Source organism: Pelodiscus sinensis, chromosome 29, assembly GCF_049634645.1.
Source record: "Pelodiscus sinensis isolate JC-2024 chromosome 29, ASM4963464v1, whole genome shotgun sequence".
NCBI classification, from domain to species: Eukaryota; Metazoa; Chordata; order Testudines; family Trionychidae; genus Pelodiscus; species Pelodiscus sinensis.
The window spans coordinates 12,153,707-12,176,470 of record NC_134739.1 but is presented as its reverse complement, the minus strand read 5'-3'; the positions used below and the strand labels follow the sequence as shown (position 1 = coordinate 12,176,470).

General features: G+C 55.1%; 1 long non-coding RNA gene and 2 other non-coding genes across 3 annotated transcripts; 1 reads left to right on the top strand and 2 right to left on the bottom strand.

Moving 5' to 3' along the window:
* Nucleotides 1–2,466: 2,466 nt before the first annotated feature.
* Nucleotides 2,467–7,384, bottom strand: LOC112546298 (uncharacterized). The gene is made up of 3 exons (XR_003089965.2): nucleotides 6,229–7,384; nucleotides 4,572–4,716; nucleotides 2,467–2,827 (listed from the first exon to the last, which is right to left on the bottom strand). It is a non-coding gene; the product is annotated as an uncharacterized LOC112546298 (long non-coding RNA).
* TRNAC-GCA (transfer RNA cysteine (anticodon GCA)) lies at nucleotides 5,132–5,203 on the bottom strand. Its single transcript has one exon. It is a non-coding gene; the product is annotated as a tRNA-Cys (tRNA).
* A 6,760-nt stretch (nucleotides 7,385–14,144) lies between the features above and the next one.
* Nucleotides 14,145–14,238, top strand: TRNAI-UAU (transfer RNA isoleucine (anticodon UAU)). Its single transcript has 2 exons — nucleotides 14,145–14,182; nucleotides 14,203–14,238. It is a non-coding gene; the product is annotated as a tRNA-Ile (tRNA).
* The last annotated feature ends 8,526 nt before the right edge of the window (nucleotides 14,239–22,764 follow it).

The window sequence follows — 22,764 nt, the reverse complement described above, 5'->3', positions numbered from 1 at the left end:
GTATTCCACTGGTCATCCTTCCTGGGCATATAAAGAAAACCAACAATGGAAAAGAATGATCCAGTCCAAGTGACCCCCCTCACCAGTGTTCCCTCTAATCTTTTCTGTCCATGTGCAGATTGTTTCCATTCATGTGCAGAATAAATTTTGTTCTGTGCACAAAGGCATGTGTAGATGTGCACCACCTGTATAAACAAAATGTACCTATGGGTGCTCTGTTAACCAGCTGGGCAGCATTTACATCTCTAAGTGGCCACACAAGCACACAGCTTATAGGGAACAGGGCCCCTCACTCCCTCCAGAGCCTGCCTCCTACCCCCAGGAGAGGATTAACCCTCTGTCGGCCAAACCAGCAGCAGGGTTGAAGCTCCTGGTTTGGGGGGGGGGGGCGAGGTTATCTTTGCTTGTGAGGCACCAAGGACTAAGGGCCTGCATGGGTAGGGTCCAAGCAAGTCAGCCACGCCACCTGCTCCCCACTTCTCAGCCTTGGGCTCCCCCTGCCTGCCACCTCTCTCCTAATACAGCTCAATCCCAGCCCACAGCCCTGCTTGGGGAAACTGAGGCATGGAGGCAAAGTTACGTGCTCCGCATCTGGCTGTTTATGGAGTGACCTTAGGTGTTTGCTATTCCTGGTTCAACCGCTCCCACCGAAAGCGGAATTGGGGCTCCCCAGATCTCGGGCACATTCACAGGAAGCAAACCTGGGTGTCCACGATTGGAATGTTCCCACTACCAGCCCATCCTCCTGCCCGCCCACCCGTAGCTGCTTTTCCAGGCCCGGGGCTCTGACGACAAAACGGGATCCCCTGGAATTTGCTGTCTCAGGCAGGGATTCTCCCAGGAACTGAAACTAGAGCCCCCTGGAATTTACAGGGAGGTTGGAAAATGCCTAATGTAGCAACACAGCATTGGCCACTGGGAGGGAATTTGGGGGGAATGCACCCCCCCCAGCGGGGGGGGGGCATGGAAATCCCGGGGGTGTATATCCAGCACCTGGCTCCTGTACATTAGCTCCCCACCCCCATTCCTGTCTGCTCTGCCGACAGCGCAAGGGCACCCAGATGCCAATTGCACCATCAGACGCCCCCTCTTCCTCTGTTTCCTCGTGGAACGGCACAAGCCTCCCACCTGCGCGTCTCTGGCCTGGCTAGTGGCTGCACCGGGGAGGGAGGGAGGCCGGGCCGGGTTCGGGTCAGCTGGGTATTGCCGTGAGGCAGAAATCCAGATCACACCCACCCTCCCTGGCCTTCAGGACTGGGTCCCGATTCTTGCTAGTTTCGGGGGGCCAACAGCCCCCCCGATGCTCCTAGAGATGCTGGGGGAAAGGTGTCCCCCTTGTTTCCCTCTCCCGGCCCCCGCCAGCATTTCACTGAGTTCTTGAGTAGTTAGTGAGCCCAAGAATCAGCTCCCACCCCGGCTGTCTGGCAGCGCCTCCGTCTGGGCCCTGCTTGGCTCTGGCCTGGGGCACCCCGTCCGCACCGCCAGCCCCAGGCTAAGAAAGTCCATGGAGACCCGCCCTCCGGGGCCAACCCCAAACCGCTGCCTCCCTGAGTCTCCAGGCAGCGCCTGGCCCGGACAGAGGTGCTCAGAGTCCATCAGCCCAGAGCCGCAGGGCCCTGCTGGTTATGTCGGGCCAAAGAGGCCATGTGTGCCCCAGCCCACGGAGGGGGGTGCCAGTGCACCCGGGAACGGAGAGGAAACCCGGCCCCGCAGGAGGGGCTGCAGGGACCCAGAGCTGGGAGGGGGGGCGGAGACCCGGCTCCCAGGCCGCTAACGACAGCCTGGGGGGCAGGGATCTGCACAGGACACACAGCTCGGTGGAGGGGGGCAGGTTGCATGAAGCTGGAGCCTCCCCATTCGTCTCCAGGCAGACACCCACCCGGCGCAGGCTTGGGAGCAGGGACACCAGGGCGCAGGGAAGCGTTTGCTTTGCTCCTGCGGCCGGGCCCCTTTTCTCCCTTCTGCTCTTGGGAGCAGCCTGCGTCCTCCCGCTTTGCAATTCGCCCAGGCCAGAGGTTTTCCGACAAGCCCTGGGGGGTGGGATGTCGGGCCCCGGGACTCATGGTTGCAGGGGATCAGATGAGCAGTGGGGGCAACAGGCCTGGCTCCCAGGTGTGAGAGGGGGCGGGCTCACAGGACTCGGTGCACTGCCCCTGCCCCGAGCACTAGCTCCCTGCGCCCGTTGGCTGGGGACCTGCCGCGGCTGCTTCTGGGGCGCAGCCTGGTCTGTGGGGCCAGGAGAAGCAGGGAGCTGCCTTAGCCCCCCTGCTGCACCGCTGCCCGCGACCCACTTGAGGTCAGCCCCTCCTGCCCCAGCGTGACCCCCACCTCCCCAAAGCCGGAGCCCCCAAAGCTCCCATCCCCAGCCCCACCCCGGAGCCCCCACTCCAGTCCCATTCGGTCGGGTCGTGGCATCGACCGTTTTCTTCAACTAGGTCACGAGAAAAAAAGTTGGAAATCCGCCGGGCTAGGTCTGTGGCCCGGGAGAGGTGCAGCCCAGGGCCTCCCGTAGGCCTGGCATCCCGGCAGCCACGGAGTCCTGCTGCCCCCTCCTGGCACAGAGGGAAATAAAGTCTCATTCTGCGGTTTGTCCCCTGGTTTCATGCCGTCTATTCCTCACCCCCCTTCCCGAGGCCCTTTCCCCTTCCCCAGTCCGGTTCGGCAGGACATTGAAACCGAACCCCCCTCCCTTAGCACGGCTTCTACGGTGAGCTCTTCTGGGGGGCCTTTGACCGGGGAGCCCTGATTCCGGCTGGCCTGGAGGTGCCGCTCTGCGAAATCCAAGCAGCCATCGGTTCCTTCTCCCAGCAAAAACAGGACCCGGGGCCTGGAAAAGGAGAACAAGAGCCCTAAGACCCGGGTGCTTGTTTGGAAGCCCCTAAACCCCAATCAATCTGCCGACGGAAGGGAGCCGCTGCCCAGCGCATGGTGCTGTCCGGAGCTGCGCCGTGGCCACCTGGCTGAAAAGCCACCTGCTTAGCACTGTCCCTTCAGCCCTGCCTCGGCACCTCGTAAATACCCAGACCAAGGAGGGGAGGGACTAGGAATAAGAGGGCGGCATTTAGAAAGGGGGACAACAGAGAGCAAATATAAGGCAAGCTTCTTGGCAGAGATGGGTGGATTTGGGGCAAGGGGGGGACCCCATCCCATCGGGCACTTAGGATCAGCCCAAACAAACCGCTGGCAAATGGAGAATGCGTGTAGCCAACCTGTGGAACTCCTTGCCAGAGGAGGCTGGGAAGGCTGGGACTATAACAGAGTTTAAAAAGAAGCTAGATAATTTCATGGAGGTTAGGTCCATAAAAGGCTATTAGCCAGGGGATAAAATGGTGTCCCTGGCCTCTGTTTGTCAGAGGCTGAAGAGGGATGGCAGGAGACAAATCGCTTGATCATTGTCTTCGGTCCACCCTCTCTGGGGCACCTGGTGCTGGCCACTGTCGGCAGACAGGCTCCTGGGCTAGATGGACCTTTGGTCTGACCCAGTACGGCCGTTCTTATGTTCTTATGAGAAAACTCGGCACGGTCCAGGCTAGGGACTAGATGCCCTGCTCCGCCTTGCCCAGCTTTTGATCCCCTGGTTTGTTATTGTAGGGTTACAGCCATGCACACCTGGCCGCGGCTTGCTTTTCCTCCTGTTCCCCAGACAGTCAGGGAGCGAGGGGAAAATACTTGCATTGCTGCAGGCCTCTGACCCTTGCTGGCGAAGGGAGGGGGCAGAGGAGTAAATCAGGCCATGCAAGTACTTGCCCCTCGCTCCCTGAGAGTGGGGGGAACGGGAAGAAAAGGAAGCCGCATCCCGGTGCTACCCACCCTCCCGAAACTCCGCCCTTGGTCCTGTCCCCTTGTATTTCACCCCATTGCAACAGCTCCCCCGTCACTCCCAGCCCCGCAACAAGGCGCTGCCTCGGCGTCTCCCAGCGCATCTCCCGTTCGGGGGTCTCCGGGTGTCTGACTCCCCCACTGACTCCAACAGAGCAGGCCGAGGCACAGTAATGCTGCTTGGGGGGCAGCCCAGCGCTCCCAGTAACCGGCCAGGGTCCTTAGACTAAGGAGACGCTCTCCCCTCTGAGATAGTGAAGCACCGGAACAGGTTGAGAGGAATCCCCATCATGGAGGGTTTTTGGAACAGGGATTTTCTGGGTTTGCTTGGCCCTGCCTCAGCATGGGTGGCTGAAGGCTTAAGAAATTCCTAGAGACCTTCCCAGCCCTGCGGGTCTGTGATCAAGCATGTAGCGTGCTCAGCCCTTCCCTCTTTGGGTTTCCAACCTCACATTCAACCCAGAAGTTCCCAGGTACCCCCACTTATCACCTCTGAGCCAGGCAGCTCTCTGTCCCGCCACAGACCCTGAGCAGGGTTCCCTGTAAGCTGGGCACTTGGGCGGCCGCTCAGGAGAGATTAAAATGCTTCCCAGCTGATCAGCAGAGCACCCACAGCCAGTGTATTTCTATTGGTGGTGCACATCTGCATATACATTGGCGCACAAAATAAAATTTATTCCTCACGTGCATTGACCACATTAGAAAAAATTCTGCCCTGCCCTCCTCTGGATCACCTCACAGCTGGGTTTTACCATGCTCAGGCGGCAGCTCCCCAACACAGCCGCTCCATAGCGGGGCCATGACATCAATAGGCTGGGCTGGCTCCAAGTCCTTACTCCTTATTCCAGGCCGTCTTTATGTCCTAGGCCTGATACAGCGCCCAGGGCTTTGGGGGCACTGAAATAAAAATCAAAACTAGATTAGTGCCTGAGAGCGGCAGCTAGACAATGACTGACACCCCCTCCCCCCCCCCCCCAGTGAGATCTGCAGGCTCCCAAGTCCCTTGGCACATTTTCAGTAGCAACTCCTGCCTTCCTTGCTATGGGGCTGGACCTGGACAGAGTCAGAAAATGACACTAATTAAACATTTCCACGCATTGCACCCCTCTCCTCCATCCCCGTCCGTTCCCCAAAAGTCTTTACGTGGGAGGGAACAACTCCCTTAAAACTAAACTAACTGGAGACAGGATGGGCAAGGCTAAGCCCAGTATTAATGCTGCAGGAGCTACAAAAACAACTGCCCATTACAGCATTTTCCCTGCAGAGCAGGGATCACAAGCTCAAAATCTGTGGCATTCAGGAAAAAAAAATGAGGGGGCACCCGGATTTGAACCGGGGACCTCTTGATCTGCAGTCAAATGCTCTACCACTGAGCTATACCCCCTCTACTGGAGGAAAGTCTGTTATTGCAGAGTAGATTTCACAAGGACTGTTATTAACACACTGGGCCTTCACACTGCATTACACCAATGGGAGAGGCTGAGCTGTAAGGAATGTTTGTCTAGGGAGTGACTCTGAGCCGCAGCCTGACGGAGAATTAAAGCTTTTCACGAATGCTGGTTTGTTCCTCCATTTCTGATCATCGTGGTACAAGCTGGAGAATTAAACCTTGGGAGGACTGACAGATCTCAGAGACATAGTGCACAAATAACAGCCACCAACACCTGCTGCTGAAATATTCCCAGCCCAGAACACTGCCTGGCTCGTAGCTTTCCGAAAGGGGAGAGCAGTACCGTTTGGTCTGAGACACCTGCTCCAGAGAAGAGAGGCCCTGCCAGGCCCTTGACATGGGCAGGGCTCAAGAACAAGTTTCCTGAGCCACCTCAGTTTCTCCATCTGTAAAATGGGGTTAATCCCACAGGGGATGGGTTGATGAGAGAATATGATCTTGGTAACTAATTGACCATTCATTTTCAGTGGGAAATATGTCAAGGGAGGGATGATAGGAGTTACTATAGAGAATTTCTGGGTGTCTGGCTGGTGGGTCTTGCCCACATGCTCAGGGTTTAGCTGATCGAAATATTTGGGGTCGGGAAGGAATTTTCCTCCAGGGTAGATTGGCAGAGACCCTGGAGGTTTTTCGCCTTCCTCTGTAGCATGGGGCGCAGATCACAGCTGGAGGACTCTCTGCATCTTGGGACCTTCAAAGTATTTGAAGGCTTCAATATCGGAGATATAGGTGAGAGGATTATTCTAGGAGGGGTGGGTGAGATTCTGTGGCTTGCACTGTGCAGGGGGTCAGACTAGATGATCATAATGGTCCCTTCTGACCTTAAAGTCTATGAGTCTCTCCTGTGTAAAGTGCTTTGAGCATCTAGAGAGGCAAAGCGCTAGATAAGAGACGGCCTTTACGAAGGGAGGGAAATAACCCAGCACCGTTAACTCTTTCCACCCCGGCATTTTCCTCACTGGTAGGTAAGCGACTGTGTCAGAGAAGTTGTGTCGACCACGGGAGCTGAATGTGTTGCTTCTCGAATAGGGGTCGCTCTGGCTTACGCAGCCCTTGAAATCTCTCCAAATTCTTCTGCTCCTGGCTTGGCTGGCTTTGAATCTAGTTGTCCTCTGAGTAAGGAAGTTTCCCGGGAGACTCCATTTTGCCTCTCGTTGGCTGCCAAAAATATTCATTAGCACAGAGCTCGGGTTCCCTGGGGCTGCCTCATTCCCCAAAGAGGAAACCTCTGAAAGCCAGGAAATACAGCCTGCCGGGGAGGGGGCGGGAGGGGGACAGGCCGTGTAAACATGAAAGCCAAGCCATGAAGAGTTATGTTCTCTTGCCCTTGCTCACTGCTTACAGCCTTTATCTTTGTCACTCACCACTCATCCTCCCTGCCCCGAGCGTTGGCTTGAAAAAGTCCAGATAATCCTGTTTTTCAAAGACCACACCCAGGTAAAAGGGTAGACAGGGCCATCCCCAGTCCAAACGCTGCCTCAGGGCAGGAGTTTTTTTCCTGACCCATTCTATATTGTTGCATTGAGAGAAGCTTGATTGATATCTTTGGCGTCCCGTGAAATGTGTCCTTTACTGGGCACTACTTGCACGCTTCAAGTCTCAAAAACACGCGTACACGTGCACAATGACACACAAAGACAAGGTTCACTGTATCCCAGCCGGGTTCCCGCTTGACTTCACTTTGTTCCTATATCTCACCGATCGACGGGCGACGCCCCTTTTATCCCCGTTAGGGCGCGGCTGGCCACAGTCTAGGCGCATTCAGGAAAATGTTACTCTCAGAAAGTCCAGAAGGGTCCACAAGATTCTATGAAGGTCCAGAACTTTCTAGGAGGTCGGCAGAAAACGGGTCCACATACGGGAATATGGCCTGGCAACAGAAGTTGCCCGGAAAGGGGAGGCCTCAGGTGGAAGGGGCGGGGCTAAGGACAGCCAGTCCTCAGTGCTGCTCGGATCACACCATGCCTTTCCCGCGCACCTTTCAGTGCCTGGGCCTGCTTTGAACAGTCTTCATAATCAAAGAGCCCACAGGTTAGATTCAGTCGCCCTAGACCAAATGTGACAAGCACAAATGCCCAGCGAGAGGCTGATAAAGGGAAGCGGCTCTACCGTAGGGTTGCCAGATGGTTTCAACAAAAATACCGGACACACTTGACATGACATCACAATCGACATTCCACCTGATTTAGAAAATACCCAACATTTCTATATTCTCATTTCTATTTTCTCAATTTGTTTCCCGAACAGAAAGCTCAGATACTAGACTGTCTGGTTCACAACCGGACACCTGGCAACCCTACGCTCTACGGCGCTAAATACATATTTGCCGTGTAAGACACTCTATAAACACACAGCGATCGGGGGGAGAGCAGAGAGAAACCAGGAATCCTGGCTCCCAGCCTCTGTTTCAAGGATAGATCAGCTGCTTCCTAGCGCCTAGATTGGAGCCTAAGCGTGTCATCCAGGACAGGATGCTGCTGCGACAGCCGGTTTTCAAAAGATTTCTTAGGACTCCCTCTCTTCCCGCCTCCCCCCCCCCCCCCCCCCCGGATGGTGAGCAGTCCCTGGGGTGGAAACGGGGCCAGCAACAGGGGGACCCTGAAGGGGCCGGAGGAAGGGGCATGTTTGCAAGCTGAGGCTGAAAACTAGGTTTAGTTCCCACTTGATTTACACTCACTGACTTCAGTAGACGTATATGTGGCCTGTAGGGTTGCCAGATGATTGAACAAAAAAATACCAAATACCGCCCCCCCCCCCAAAAAAAAAACTACTGGGAAAAAATTCTGTTGAGAAAAAAAAAAGGGGGAGACCAAAATTGTTGAGAAAAAAAAAAGGCACTACGCCTTTAAATGGCCCCGCACTCCTCATTCCCCTGCCCCCGCCAGATGCAGCAGGGGAAAATTGTCCTCACCAGCCTTCCGTCCGAGAAAAACAGAAAATACCAGACATTTCACATGTCTGATATTTTCTGGGTTTTTTTACCAGACGGGGGACCCAAATAATGGACAGTCCAGGTGAAAACCGGACTCTTGGCAACCCTAGTTGCTTGCTAGAATTGCATTTTTCTACTAATCCAGCCGTTCTTAAACAGTGGGCCAGGACCAATGTTCCAACTAATATTTTACACCCATGTGCGGAATAAATTTTTCCACATGCACCGATACATGTGTGGATGTGCACCACCAGTGGAAACACAAAACCTAGCTGTGGGCACTCTGCTAATCAGCTGGGCGGCACTGGAATCTCTTCTGGGTGGCCGTCCAAGTGCTCTGCTTATGGGGAACACTGGTCAGGACTCCACAGTGGGTCGCAATCCCATTTTAATGGGGTCACCGGGCTGGCTTAGATGTGCTGTGGCTAGGAGGACTGCCAGCTTGGCTGGGTCTGTCCCCAGAGGTTTCACCGCATGATAGAATACTTAACTCAAGACGAATCTTTAGAGCCTAGAGACTTGTCCAGCACAATCCAGGGGGCTGGCAACCCGAGTGCCGAGGAGAAAGGAGAGGACTGGAGACAAATTCCAGAAAGACCCGGGAGACTAGACTACTACAGGGGAGAATCAGACCCCAAACCCCATGCAGCCCTCCCATGCTCCCTGGCTCCTGCATAGAGCCACTCCTCATCAGATCACAAAACACTTCAAAGAGGAGGGCAGGAGAGTCACCCTGGTTTACAAATGGGGAAACTGAGGCCTGCGACAGAGTGAGGAATAGTGAGCTTACTCAACACCCAGTCCTGTGGGGTCCATAGCACTACACCACCCCGGTAGCAGAGTATCTTGTTAAGCTGGGTCAACAAGCCGTGTTCCCTCTAATTTGTCCCATCCATGGGTGGAATACATTTTGTGATGTGCACCAAGGCATGTGTGGATGTGCACCACCAGAAAACACACACACAGCATTGTCCGTTCCAACCCCTCCCAAACCCCGAGCCAGGCGGCCAATTTACAAACCACGAGGTTTCAAACAGGAACACAGCTGCAGGTTCTGCTTATGGGTCCGATGGTTTCTGGGAACTGTCCGCGTGATGGTTCCCACTTTCTTCCGCCACCAGACACAGACTTTGAAAGCACAGGCTGTGCCCACACTCCAGTGACACCGTTACACTGCCTTGCTGTAGTATAAATCGTTCCTTCCTTGACAGACAGGCGTTTTCAGTCAATGTCCTTAATCCACCTGTCCGAGAGGTAGTAAGGAGGCTGACGGAAGAATTCTCCAGTGCTTAATTATGTCTGTCGCTGCCACTATTTCCACAGCCCTTAGCAAAGTCGCTGGGTTAATCTCATTTTTAGGCCTAGACTTTACCACACAATCTAATTAGCTGGGGCGACAGCAGAAGAGAGCTCAGCTCATCAAACTGTGTAAATACCCTGCCACACGGGAGCAGAAATAACGGGCAGGAGAGTCCAACGTTACTGTGATCTTGGTTAGCTGCGGTGGGTGACATTCAAGGCCTAGCACAAGGCCTGGCCGCCCCCTACGCAGGCCGTCTCTGGGGCTAAGGGGTGTATTTGACTTACTGTAAAATGTATTAAAGAGGCAGGAACTGGAGGGGGAGGTAAAGGGGAGGAATCAGTCACTGGGAAGCAGCATTGTCTAGGGAGAATCAGCACAGCGGACTGCATTTGCTTGTTTGCCCACAGTGGGTCAGTCCACTCAGCCCCCCAGCTGGGCCAATTTGTCCCAGATAAGGCCCGCAGCACCGGGCAAACACAGCCATTTGCAAACCCATTAGGAGAGGCTCAGGCAGGGGGATGAGGCGACAGGTCCATAAACTACCCCCAGGGACGCCTCTAGACAGCTGAGGCTAATAATACGCCCCAGCTGGGCCAAGAGGCTCTGCAAGCGCTTTATAGCATCATTAGGCCCCTTCCTTGCAAATGGGGAAACCGAGGCAGGGGGCGAAGGCATGACTCCACCAAGAATCATTCCGTGAACGTAGAACCCAGGAGTCCTGGTTGTCAGTTGCCATCACTAGATCACCTGCCCACTAGATCACGACAGCACCTTAATGGTTCACAGTCATGCTGGAAGGGCATCACAGGTGGGGTTCCGCAGGGGTCTGTTTTGGGCCCGATCAACGATTTAGATAACGGCACCGAGAGAACGCTTCTTACGTTTGCAGATGCTGCCAAGCTGGGAGGGGTTGCCAGGGCTTTGGAGGGTAGGGTCAGAATTCAAAATGTTCTGGACAAACTGGAGAAATGGTCTGAGGTAAATAGGATAAAGTTTAATAAGGACAAATGCAAAGTGCTGCACTTAGGGAGAACATAAGAGTGGCCGTACTGGGTCAGACCAAAGATCCATCTAGCCCAGTATCCTGTCTGCCGACACTGGCCAATGCCAGATGCCCCAGAGGGAGGGAACACAATAATCATCACATGATCCCTCTCCTGTCATCCATTTCCAGACACACAGAGGCTAGGAACACCATTCCTACCCATCCTGACTATTAGCCATTGATAGACCTAACCTCTATCTATCTAGCTCTTTTTTTAACCCTGATAAAGTCCTCTGGCAAGGAGTTCCACAGGTTGACTGTGCACTGAGTGAAGAAAAACGTCCTTTTGTTTGTTATAAACCTGCTGCCTATTCATTTCATTTGGTGACCCCTAGTTCATATATTGTGGAAATAAGTAAATAACTTTTCCTTGTTCGCTTTTTCCACTCCAGTCATGATATAGACCTATCCCCCCTTAGTCTCCTCTTTTCTAAGATGAAAAGTCCAAATCTTTTTAATCTCTCTTCATATGGAACCTGTTCCAAACCCCTCATCATTTTTGCAGGAACAATCAGTTTCACACATACAGAATGGAAAGCGACTGTCTAGGAAGGAGTTCTAGGGGTCATAGTGGACCAAAAGCTAAATATGAGTCACTAGTGTGACACTGTTGCAAAAAGAGCAAATATGATTCTGGGAGGCATTAACAGGAGTGTTGTGAGCAAGACAGGAGACGTCATTCTTCCGCTCTACTCTGCGCTGATTAGGCCTCAGTTGGAGTTTTGTGTCCAGTTCTGGGCACCACGTTTCAGGAAAGATGTGGAGAAATTGGAGAAGGTCTAGAGAACATGAGCTATGAGGAAAGACTGAAAGATTTGGGCTTGTTTAGTTTAGAAAAGAGAAGACTGAGAAGGGACATGAGAGCAGTTTTCAAGTATCTAAAAGGGTGTCACAAAGCCCTGGCAGGTGCAGACTGGCATGAACGGTGCCTGGTAATGTACCTGAAAACCACACCAGCCTGTGCAGACCCCAACACAGGAAAGGACACATCCTTCGTAGTGACCCCTTCACTGAATGAGACCCCGGCCCTCCCACTGTTCCACCCGGCCACTTCCAGTCACAACAAAGCCTCAGAAAATCGGTGTTCAATCCTTCTGCCTGCCACAGCTAAGCCTGTGTCACCTCAGGCGCCTTGCTCCCACTGACGTCATTAGGAATTAGGGACCTCAGTACCTCTGAGGAGCTATGCCTCAGTTCTCCCATCTGTGAAATGGGGACAGCCAGCCTGTCTGCCTTGTCTCTTCAGCTCGTAAGTCCATTAGGGATGTTGCTGTCTCTACAGAGCCAGGATATCCTCAGGCCTGGCCGAATTCGATTTTTATTTTTGTATAATTTTGACAGATAAATACTGATGTTTAGTTTGAAGCATCGTTTTGGTTTTTGTTTTTTTTTCCTTTTCAGTGTTCACAGTTGCAGGAAATTCTGAGCAGAGGAAGAGCCGAAAATTACTGGACACGATGAGATTCAAAACGTTCAAGCTTTATCCCCGTGAAGGCACAAACAGTCAGTGTCACGCAGCCAACGCAGGAAAGGCAACATCTGTAAATCAACCTCAAATCCGTTCCCGACCAGCACTTGTCTAACTTGGCTTATCTCTCCGTTCCGAAGCTCACCAACTGGAAGTACTTTTGCCTGGGCTGGTGTGTCGTTTCTCAGCAAAAACCGAGGCCTTCCAAGGCAGCTAATAATAACAATGCTGTGGCTAGCACATTTCAGCGGTCGTGCGGCCAGGGAGTTGCCAGATCCAAACAGATTTCTAGTCAAAGCAAAACTACTTCTCTCGTCTGCTGTCTCGCTCACAAACCCACATTCCCGTGTTTGCTTCGTGACCGTCTGTGCCCCTTGCATGATCCCAAGTAATGGAACTTGGCCAGGAAGCCCGGGTTCGATGCCCTGACTCTTACACAAGGGGCTCGTTAATGGCCATTATTATTTAATAGCTGTATTATGATAAGTCTCTCCTAGCCCCCTCATGCTAGACCCTGCCCCAACCAGCTTAAAGTCAAGCAGACAAGCCAAACAAAGGGCGGGAGGCGAAGCCAGCACAAACAAGAGCCGTACAAATATGTTCTAGCCCAGACTGAACTGAATCTCTGCATGAGGTTCCCTGACTGGGTCACGCTGGGGGGTGAGAATAAATGATCAGAAGACGCCTGCTTGGCCATAAGTTCCAAGTGCCCGGCCCCCCTGAGCGACGGGCTCTGTATGGTCCCAGCATTCTATGTTGCACGCTGGTTTCGCATCGAGACCCGCCGTTCGCACCCGCCTCAGAAGGCAGTAAGAGGCTGGACTCTGGCTAACTGGCGAGGTGCTGGAGCCGGCCGCATCCCGGGGCTGTCCTAGCGGGCTCAGGGATTCCGGAGCCAGCCTGCCCTCCTGGGGGCTCGTTTATTCTGGGGGCTGTTTGGGGAAGGCTGGTGATTAGGCTAATCCCTTAACCCCTGATTGCCTCTTCCTCCCCATTAGAGGGTCAAACAGCTTTAGCAGCAGGGGCTGAGATAGGCCCTGGGGTATATAAAGCGCCGGGTTGCCTGTCGCTCCCAAGGGCAGATCTCCCTGCTGCCAGCTCTTCGCCATGCGGGCCTCTCCTGCCTGGCTGTGGCTCCTCTCCTTGCTCCTGCAGCCCCTGCCGGCGGCACACGGCTACATTTGGGCCTGGATGTATTCGCTGCCCTACCACGCCCCGGACCAGGCTGCCCTCCCGAGAAGCGCCAGTCCCCCGGCTGACAGCACAGCCAGCGTGGTAAGAGGGGGTGGGCGCTTCTCCTTCAGCCTGCCTGGTTTGACTGTAGGAGACAGCACCTTAGGGCGGCGGTTCTCAACCTCTTCTTCTCATGACCCGGCGGAAGCGATCGTTGATCCAGCATCATTGGACTGGAGTGGGGGGTCTGGGTTAGGGCCCAGGATGAGAGCTGTGGGGTGCAGGAGGGGGCTCCGACTTGGGGGGGTCAGGGCTGGGGCAGGAGGGGGCTCTGGCTTGTGGGGGGTCAGGGCTGGGGCAGGAGGGGGCTCCGGCTTGCGGGGGGGTCAGGGCTGGAGCAGGAGGGGGCTCTGGCTTGGGGGGGTCAGGGCTGGGGCAGGAGGGGGCTCCGGCTTGGGAGGGTCAGGGCTGGGACAGGAGGGGCTGACCTCAAGTGGCTCCCGGGCATCGGTGTAGCGGGGGGGCTAAGGCAGCTTCCTGCCTCTCCTGGCCCCGCAGATCATGCTGCACCCCAGAAGCAGCCGCAGCAGGTTCCCAGACAACGGGAGTGTGGAGCTAGTGCTCAGGGCAGGGGCAGTGCATGGAGCCCTGTGTGTTCCCTACCTCCCACCTAGGAGCCGGGCCTGCTGCCGGCCGCTTCTGGGGGGCAGGACAGTCTGCAGTGCCAGGCTAGGCAGGAAGCTGCCTCAGGCCCCCGTTGCTCACAGGATCCCCCTGCAGCCAGGAGCCCCAGGGCCCGACATTCCCCCGCCCAGTGCTGGGGACCCCGCATCGGAAAACTGCCAGTTGAAAACCACCGTTCCAATGGGTAGAGCAGGGGACTGGGGGGTGAATAAGCATCTGTGATTGTCACCCCAACAGTGACTGTCAGGGGTGACAGCTAGGCCCCCATGTGCTCCAGTGGCGCAATGGGCTAGCGCACAGTACTTATACAGCAGTACTTGGCTGAGCAATGCTGAGGTTGTGAGTTCAAGCCTCACCTGGAGCAGGTATTTTAGGGGTGTGGAATTTGCAGGTGCTCCTTTCCCAGGGCAGATAAATGGACCCCATATAGAGGCTGAGCAAGGTCCCTCAAACCCCAAAATGGGTGTGGGTGAGGCTTCATTCAATTAATGATTGCAAAAAAACCCTGAAATGTCTGTGTCTGTGCTCAACTGAATTTTTTTCTTCAAAAACATTCAGTTTTTCATGGGAAAAAAAATGTTGGCCGGCAGGGAGGTGTTTGGTTTGCCCCCTTCCCCCCAAGAAACTCTTCCTCTGCCAAATTTGAAGGGGAAATATAATCCGTCCAAAACGTAGACAGACCATTTTCCGCAGATGGCAGCTCACAGGTTTGTTTACTGCTCTTGCTGGCCAGGCACTATTGATGGTTCTGGTTTTTAAGTTTCACTGCCTGGTTCTCGGGCACTAGCTCGGCGCAATGAATCCATCCAAACTGAACAAAACCTCGCCCTGTTTCAACGGATTCTTGTAAAAATAAACCACGCAAGCGCTGCGATGGGTGTGAAACCATTTTTTCGACTCCACCTCCCTTGGCGTCTAGCACTGCCTAGCAGCGCCTGGGTTAGGAAGAGCCTCCCACGCAGAACTGCTTAACACAAAGCGTCCTCTTGGGAGTGATTTAGACAAACCATCTCTGTTGGGAGTGGCCTGCTGGCTTTGAGCAGCTGTAACCCATAGGCTTAGTGCAGGACTCAAGGGCTTCACTAGTATTGTGACAAGTGAGTGTTCTGATTATGCTGAGCGCACCAGTACCGGACCCGGTCTGGATGATGCTACGTGCTTGGCAAACACACCACTGCCTGCTCGCTCCCCCAAAGAACTCACAAACCAAGTACCTGCATTCACCCTCAGAATCCGCTGGAAGGGGAAGAATTATTCACCCCAACTTCGAGGGAGGGAAACTAAGGCCAGGCTTCTTGGCCAAGTCATGCAGCGAGGCTGGGAAGAGAACACAGGAACCCCTGCAGTGTACAGCTTATTAAAGCGCGCCAGTGCCGGGCGTGTCACCGCTGGGATCTTTGCCGGCAACACGGTTCCATTTTTAAGCGCCCTTTGACCTCCCTGGTCACCAGACGTCTCCAGCTACAAGTGTCCCAAACTGACTTGCGGCCTGCTTTGCAGAGGCTGGGCGCTTACTGCGTTTCTCCAGGGGAGAGAAAAACTGAGCCCCCCCCTTTATCCGGCGATCCCCCCCCCCAGAATGATTGGTTGCTTTGGAACATGTGAGCCAGCCAAGTCTCCCCCCACCCACCCGAGGGTTTGCAGGATGACCCCTGGCTGAGTGGCAGCACAGGGGCCATGCTGATCCTGATCCCACACCCCACACCAACGCTCCCCCAGGGTCCCCTCCGAGCCCGTCCCCTGGCACTTACCTCCCCGGGAGGGGGGACGCAGTGGGGACGGTCGGCCCATTCCCCCTTCTGGTCTGACCTTGCGTCCTCTTTCCCCTAGGCGGCCGCGAGATGCAGCCAGGACCGGCCCTGCGCCCCGGGGCTCTTCTGCGACAAGCATTTCCGGCTGTGCCTGCCCCGGCGCCAGGAAGGGCAGTACTGCCGCCGCGACGCCCACTGCGCCCGAGGCCTGAGCTGTATGTTTGGCCAGTGCCACAGAACCATGCCGGACGGGCAGGAAGGTAAGGCAGGGAGCGGGGCCGACGGGGCTGGGGGCCATGCTGAGGCTGAGCCCTGGGCCTGTGTGCACACACCCCCGGCGTCAGGCAGCCCAGCCTCCTGGCTGTTCTAATTTATACCTGGCAAGCAGAGACAGAGAGCAGTGATAGGGCAGGGAGCTCCGGCCACGCCCACATCCCTCCCCATAGGGCGGGGCCAGGCACGGCCCCAGGGGCTGCTGCAGGGGAGTGGCGTTTCTGTGGGAGGCTGGTCCAGGTGGCACGTGGTCCCAAGACGGATGGGACTGGTTGCTGCGCCAGCAGGCTGCAGGGTCCTGGACCGGGGACGGAGGGATCGATGGCCCCTCCCGGCCTGCCCATCCCTCAGCGCCTTCCCCGTCTGCCCCCAGGTGCCCGCTGTCGGCAGGACAAGGACTGTGACGGGGCCAGCTGCTGCGCCCGCCACCATGGCGAGATGCTCTGCAGGAGAAGGCTGGCTCTGGACCAGAGCTGCTACGTGCCCCCGGGAGGCTTGGCCTTCAGCCTCAACCAGGTCTGCCCCTGCCAGGAGGGGCTGGTGTGCCGGACCGGGGCTGCTGGCGGCGCGTGAGTGCGCGGCTCACTGGGCCGCACTGTGAGCTCCCTGCCAGGTCTGGGGCAGGGCTCTGGGACAAGTGGGGCGATGAGGAGGGGCAGAATAGAGCAGGGGGGCAGGGCTGTTGGTTCATGCCTAGATTCATTGCCCCTGCCCTTCGCTGGAAGGGGACAGTGGGTTATAATGAGCAGAGTAGTGGGAGGGACCCACAACGCCCGGGGCCTATCCCAGACTCTGGGAGGAGAGTGTGGCCTACTGGTTAGTGAAGGGGGGGCAGAGAGAGAGAGGTCTAGTGGTTAGAATAAAGGCATTTTGCATGTTTTCTGGATGCTATTCCATGGACTCCTTGGGCGAGCCCTTACCTCCCTTTGTGCCTCAGTTTCCCCAACTTTAAAATGGAGCTAACCCCCCTCCCAGGACATGCTGTGCAATTCCAGTGTGGGGAGGGGGCGAGCAAGCCAGAAATGCCACCTGCTGACTCCTGGATCCCTCCCTTCTTGTCCCCTCCAGGAAAACGGTCGACTATTGGCAGGGTAAAAGTGACTGGCGCTGCATGAAGCCCTTGCTGTAGAGCGGAGGTGCCGGGGCGCCCTTCCCCGAGGACACGAGCGCCATATTGATTCCCTGTAAATAGCATGTACATAGACCTGTGCTCTGATAAACATGTCTGGTTCTTCCCCACTCAGGGGACTGGTGGTTTATTCCTGGCTCTGAGTCACAAGGTTAAACCGCTGCCCTCTCACCACGACCCGACGCTTCGGAGCACTGGCTGGCCCCTGCGGTGATGCCTTTGGTATTTGCACATTGCTCTGTGCGTGTGTGTGTGTGTGCGCGCGCACATGGGGCTGTGCATTGCTCTGTGTGTGTGTGTGTGTGTGTGCGCGTGTGCGCGTGCATGGGGCTGTGCATTGCTCTGTGTGTGTGCGTGTATGTGCATGCATGGGGCTGTGCATTGCTCTGTGTGCGTGATTGTGTGATTATATGTGCACGCATAGTGCATTGCTCTGTGTGTGATTGTGTGTGCATGCATGGGGCTGTGCATTGCTCTGTGTGTGTGTGTGATTGTGTGTGCATGCATGGGGCTGTGCATTGCTCTGTGTGCGTGATTGTGTGATTATATGTGCACGTATAGTGCATTGCTCTGTGTGTGATTGTGTGTGCATGCATGGGGCTGTGCATTGCTCTGTATGTGTGTGTGTGTGTGTGTGATTGTGTGTGATTGTGTGTGCACACATGCGGCTCTGCAGGCCTGCCTGTGTATATGGGTGAGATACTAACTCGCCCATAGGCAATCACCAGCCTGCAGAATTCAACGGCACTCAACACGAAGGGCTGCTCGCGGCTCCGAGGGGCAGGGCGGCGAGGAAAAGTCGGGTGACCCAGCTCTCTTGAGCCGCAGGCAAATACACAGTCACGTCCCCCTGTTCGCTGGGTGTTTGGCCTCCAGCTTCCATGACCTGCTCCTATGGCCAGCTTGCCAGAAAGCCTCTCTCCTTGTTGCCTAGTGACCAGCGCCTTGTGAGCAGAGATGCTGAATGGGAAAGGCTCCCAATAAACGGCGGAGGCCTGGTAGCGCCGTTAATCGGGGGCAGGGTGGCCGGAAAGGGGCTCAGCGTTAGAACTACAGAGCCCTAGGCAGGGAAGGGACCTCGCAAGGCCATTGCGCCAGTCCCCTGCCCTCACGGCAGGACCCAGAACCAGAGACCATCCCTGCCAGGTGTCTGTCTCACCTGCTCTTAAATGTCTCCAGTGATGGAGACTCCACAACTGCCCTAGGCGACTTATTCCAGTGTTTAACCCCCTGACAGGATGTTTTTCCTAATGTCCAACCTAAACCTCCCCGGCTGCAGTGTAAGCCCCTTGCTTCTTGTCCTGCCCTCAGAGGTCTGAGTCTGCTTCTGCCTCACGAGGTGCCGCCGTTTGGAGCCTGCCCCTGCCTGGCGCTTGCTGCCCTAGAGCAAAACCAGGGGACTTTCGGGCCTTAGACACTCTTCCCCTAGACACACCATTGTGTCATCGAAACACAAAGGCTACATCTACATTGGCAAGATTTTGCACAAATACTTTTAACGCAAGAGTTTTTGCGTTAACGTATTTGCGCAAGAGAGCACCTACACTGGCATGGGCTTTTGCGCAAGAGCATCCGTGCCGGTGTAGACGCTCTCTTGCGCAAGAAAGCTCAGATGGCCATTTTAGCCATCGGGCTATGTTGCGCAAGAAATTCATGTTGCCTGTCTACACTGGCCTCTTGCGCAAGAAGAGTTGCACAAGAGGGCTTAATCCTGAGCAGGAGCATCAGAGATCTTGCGCAAGAAGCCCTGATTTCTTACATTAGAACATCGGTGTTCTTGCGCAAGAACTCGCGGCCAGTATAGACAGGCGGCACGTTTTTGCGCGCGCAAAATCTTGCCAATGTAGACACAGCCAAAGGCCTGGGACCTCAAAAGGATCTGCCAGAACAAGAGGTCTTGTGGCACCTTCAAGACTGACATGTTCTGGGGCATCAGCTTCTGTGGGACACCTTGTTGGTGTTACGGGTACAGACTAAGACGGCTCTGAAAGGTATTTGGCGCAGCAGATGCTGAGCCGAGGCGCCTCTTTAAATCCCAGACCTGAATTATGAAGGCAGCATGGCAAGTTAGCTACCTTTGAAGGACATCCCAGGTACCCCCCTTTTAGCAAGCGAGTATAGTTCTGTGGTAGTGCATCTGACTGTAGTGTAAGAGGTTGCAGGTTCACATCCAGGGACCCCCTAAATGGGGGCTACCTTTTCTCCCCTGACCCTTGGAAATTACAGCCTACGCCAGAGTGCAATGGCGTGCTGGGCCTCTGTGGTGTTACCACAATACAAACCACATCACATCCCTTGATGCCCAGCAATTTGTTGCCTTCACTGGAAGACACATCTGCCTTTTGGGTTGATTTATTTTTTCTTAACTTCAGCTCGGAGGCTTTTGCCCTGTCTCCCTTTCTCTGCCAGATTAATAACGTTACCAGCCTCAGTGCTCAAAATAATGCATCAATCAAGAGATTGTTTTTTAAAAAGACAAAACTCATGAGGCATAGGCTCAATTTACCTGTTGGATTGGGGGGGGGGGGTTTCTTTGCGGGTATGTCTACACTTCAGCGTTTTTCCGACAAAACTTGAGGAATGTTCACACTGCAATTGCGTTCTTCCGCAAGAAAATCGAAAGAACAGAGGGGTTTTTCTGGCATCGGGAATCCTCATTCTACGAGGAAGAAGCCTTTTTGCCAGAGCTCTTTCAGAAAAAGGCGTGTGTGACAGGGAAGAGGAAGTTCTTTCAAAAGAAGAGGAAAGAGGAAAAAGCGCAGGTGCCCTGGTGGCCACGCCGTCCATAGCAATCACAGCTGACATGCGAGAGAGCGTCCATTTGGTGGGGACACACTCTCTTGAAAAAGCAGATGGCTTTTTCGATGCGCTTTAGCAGTGTGGACGCTCCCTTTCAGAAGAAGTTTTTTCAAAGAAGATCTCTTCCGAAAAAAGCTTCTTCTGAAAGAAGCCGACAGTCTAGACATAGCCTCAGCAATTAGGAAACACACAATTCTGGGGAGGTGGGGCAGCAGAAGCAGTAAGTGGCCTGTCTATAACATGTATTGCCTAGACCCGGGAAGTTGACGCAGCGCATGCGTGAGAACACTAAAAGGCCCTCAGGCACAGGAAAGTTCTGTGCAGCAATGAAGCTAAAATAGGCACCGTTGCATTTTTGAGAGGTCACTTAAAGAATCTAGTTCCGCTCTTCTGTCCACTTGCTCATTGCAAGCCCTACAGACCATCTTAACTTCCCACTCTGTGCAGCTGGAGGTTTGTGCTAAAACAATCAGCAGTAAAATGTGTTGTGCTTTAAATAGCCATCAGTAGGGTCCAGAGTTAACATGATGTTGCAATTAATGCAGCCATTTGCACTTCTCTGAATTGTTGTCGCAGGCCTCATGCTGACTCAAGGCGAAAAATGCCCCAGCAGTTAAATTCAGGGGCTGCGTCCAGATTGGCATGATTTTCCGGAAATACTTTTAACGGAAAAGTTTTCCGTTAAAAGCATTTTCGGAACAGAGCGTCTAGATTGGCATGGACGCTTTTCCGCAAAAGCACTTTTTGCGGAAAAGCGTCCGTGCCAATCTAGACACGCTTTTCTGCAAAAAAGCCCCGATCGCCATCTTTGCGATCGGGACTTTTTTGCGGAAAACAAATCTGAGCTGTCTACACTGGCCCTTTTGCGCAAAAGCTTTGCGCAAAAGGGACTTTTGCCTGAACGGAAGCAGAATAGTATTTCCGCAAGAAGCATGGATTTCTTACAGTAGGAAGGAAGTGGTTTTGCGGAAATTCAAGCGGCCAGTGTAGACAGGCGGCACGTTTTTCCGGAAAAGCGGCTGATTTTCTGGAAAAACTGGCCAGTCTAGACACAGCCAGGGTGTTTCTCTTCACAGCCAGGAACATGTTATGTAAAAAAAAATGAAGTCTGGGATTCTTAGACCACAGATCTGTGGCAAGAGAAGATTCCAGAGCAAGTGCCTATACAGAGCCCTGTGTGTGCGCGCAACAGCTCCCACCAGCCCCAGGCACAACACCTCTCCCATGGCACCATTGTTTGTTTACGTGTCCCCCCCATTAGTGGCTGAGTTGTGTTAATTGACTAATTGCTTGAGTCAGCACCATTTCCCCAGCCTGGAGAGCAGCACACATTCCAGGCCTTCCTGCGGGAGGCTGAGTTGAATTCCAGGTCACACAGCATCACTACTTAATTGTAGGAAACGAGGAGCCAGGCCTCCTGGGTTCTGCTCTCAGGCCTCCCAGTGACGTTGTACGGCCTTGGTAAAGTCACTTAGCCATGGCCCTCACTCGCCGAGCCCTGGCCTACCTTTCGCCCAAGCCAGGGAACCAGGAGAGTGGTGGGGGACAATCAGGCAACATTGTTTTTAAAGGAAGACCTGGAATCGAGTAGGCTCCTGCCTTCCTTTCGCCACAAACTTCTCTCTGCGAGGTGGGGACGTTCGCCCCTCCTCAGTCCCAGATGCGGGAGGCTGGGCCCGACAACGCAGCGAGCGCTTTGAAGTCTGCCCGGCGGGCGGCGCTGCCGCTGGTGTGGTGCCGGCCCCGAGGCCGCTCGGGATCAGCTGCTGCCGCGGAGATTTGCTTCCTGTTTGTGCCGCTCGCTGCAGTGACGCCAGGCCAGCTGCGGACCGCAGTGAGCTCACAGGATTTCCGTACACTCAGACGCAACGGCTCCTCGCTCACGTGGGAGGGAAAATTACCCCGCAAGCGAGCGCTGCCCACGGCCCTTCTGACTCAGCTCTGCTGCTAGGCCGGCGGTCGGCTCTGCCGAGCACGCCGCCTCCGTGCCGAGTTTGCAAGCCTGGCGGGAGAACGCTCCCTGCCAACGCCGTGTAACGCCCGTAGGCGCCCGGCTCTAACCCAGCCTGCTCGCCCCTGCCCAGCGCAGCACTCCCCAGCTGTCCTGCGTCCCGAACCCACCTACCCTCAGCACCTCCCCCTCCTGGTTTCAGATTTCACACCTTTGGGGCAGGAGCTCAACCGCTGCTGGCCCCAGTCCGGTTAGATCCCACGGATGCTCCTTGCACCCGCGGTCGGCCTCTCTGGGTTGCAGGGTGCTAGGCCCTGTACACACAGCGAGACCGACCCTGCCTCCCCCAGAAGTTCAGAGCCTTGAACACTGCGCAGAATCTGGGTCTTCTCGTCCCAACAGCCAGAGAGGCCGGAAGGGAAGCAGCACCATACCCACGTTAGAGGCAGGGAAACTGAGGCAGGGATGAAGCGATTTGCTGAAAGTACGGGGGAGCCTGGGACAGAGCTGGGAATTGAAGCCTAACAAAAGAGGGGGTTCAACAGGCCACAAGTCCAACAGGATCCGGCCATTCCCCACCCCTGCCCCAAGATCCAGTGGCCAGTTTGCAGGAGCCGGCTGGCTGTAAGCGCAGAGACAGCCCCTTTTGCTGCACTCAGCATGATGAGCCGGGGCTAAAAACCAAACATGAAACTTTGCTTCCTTTAAGCTGAGCTGCTGCTTCCTTCCTCGCCCGTGGGCCCCTTCGCCACCGCTCGCCCGTGGTGTTTTCAATCCACTGCCAGGTGAAGCGAAAATCAAGAACCCCGTGGCCTCCTGCCCTTCCCCCGCCGACGTAGGAGGGGAGCGTGGCCACGTGGAGGGACAAGCAAGTCCCTCTGCCCCCCGAGCACTGCCCAGCCGTTCTGTTCGCAGAGGGCAGGCCGCTAGAAAGGAGGGAGCACAGGCCAGTAGGGAGGGCAGCCAGATCTCGGAAGAGTGGGGTCC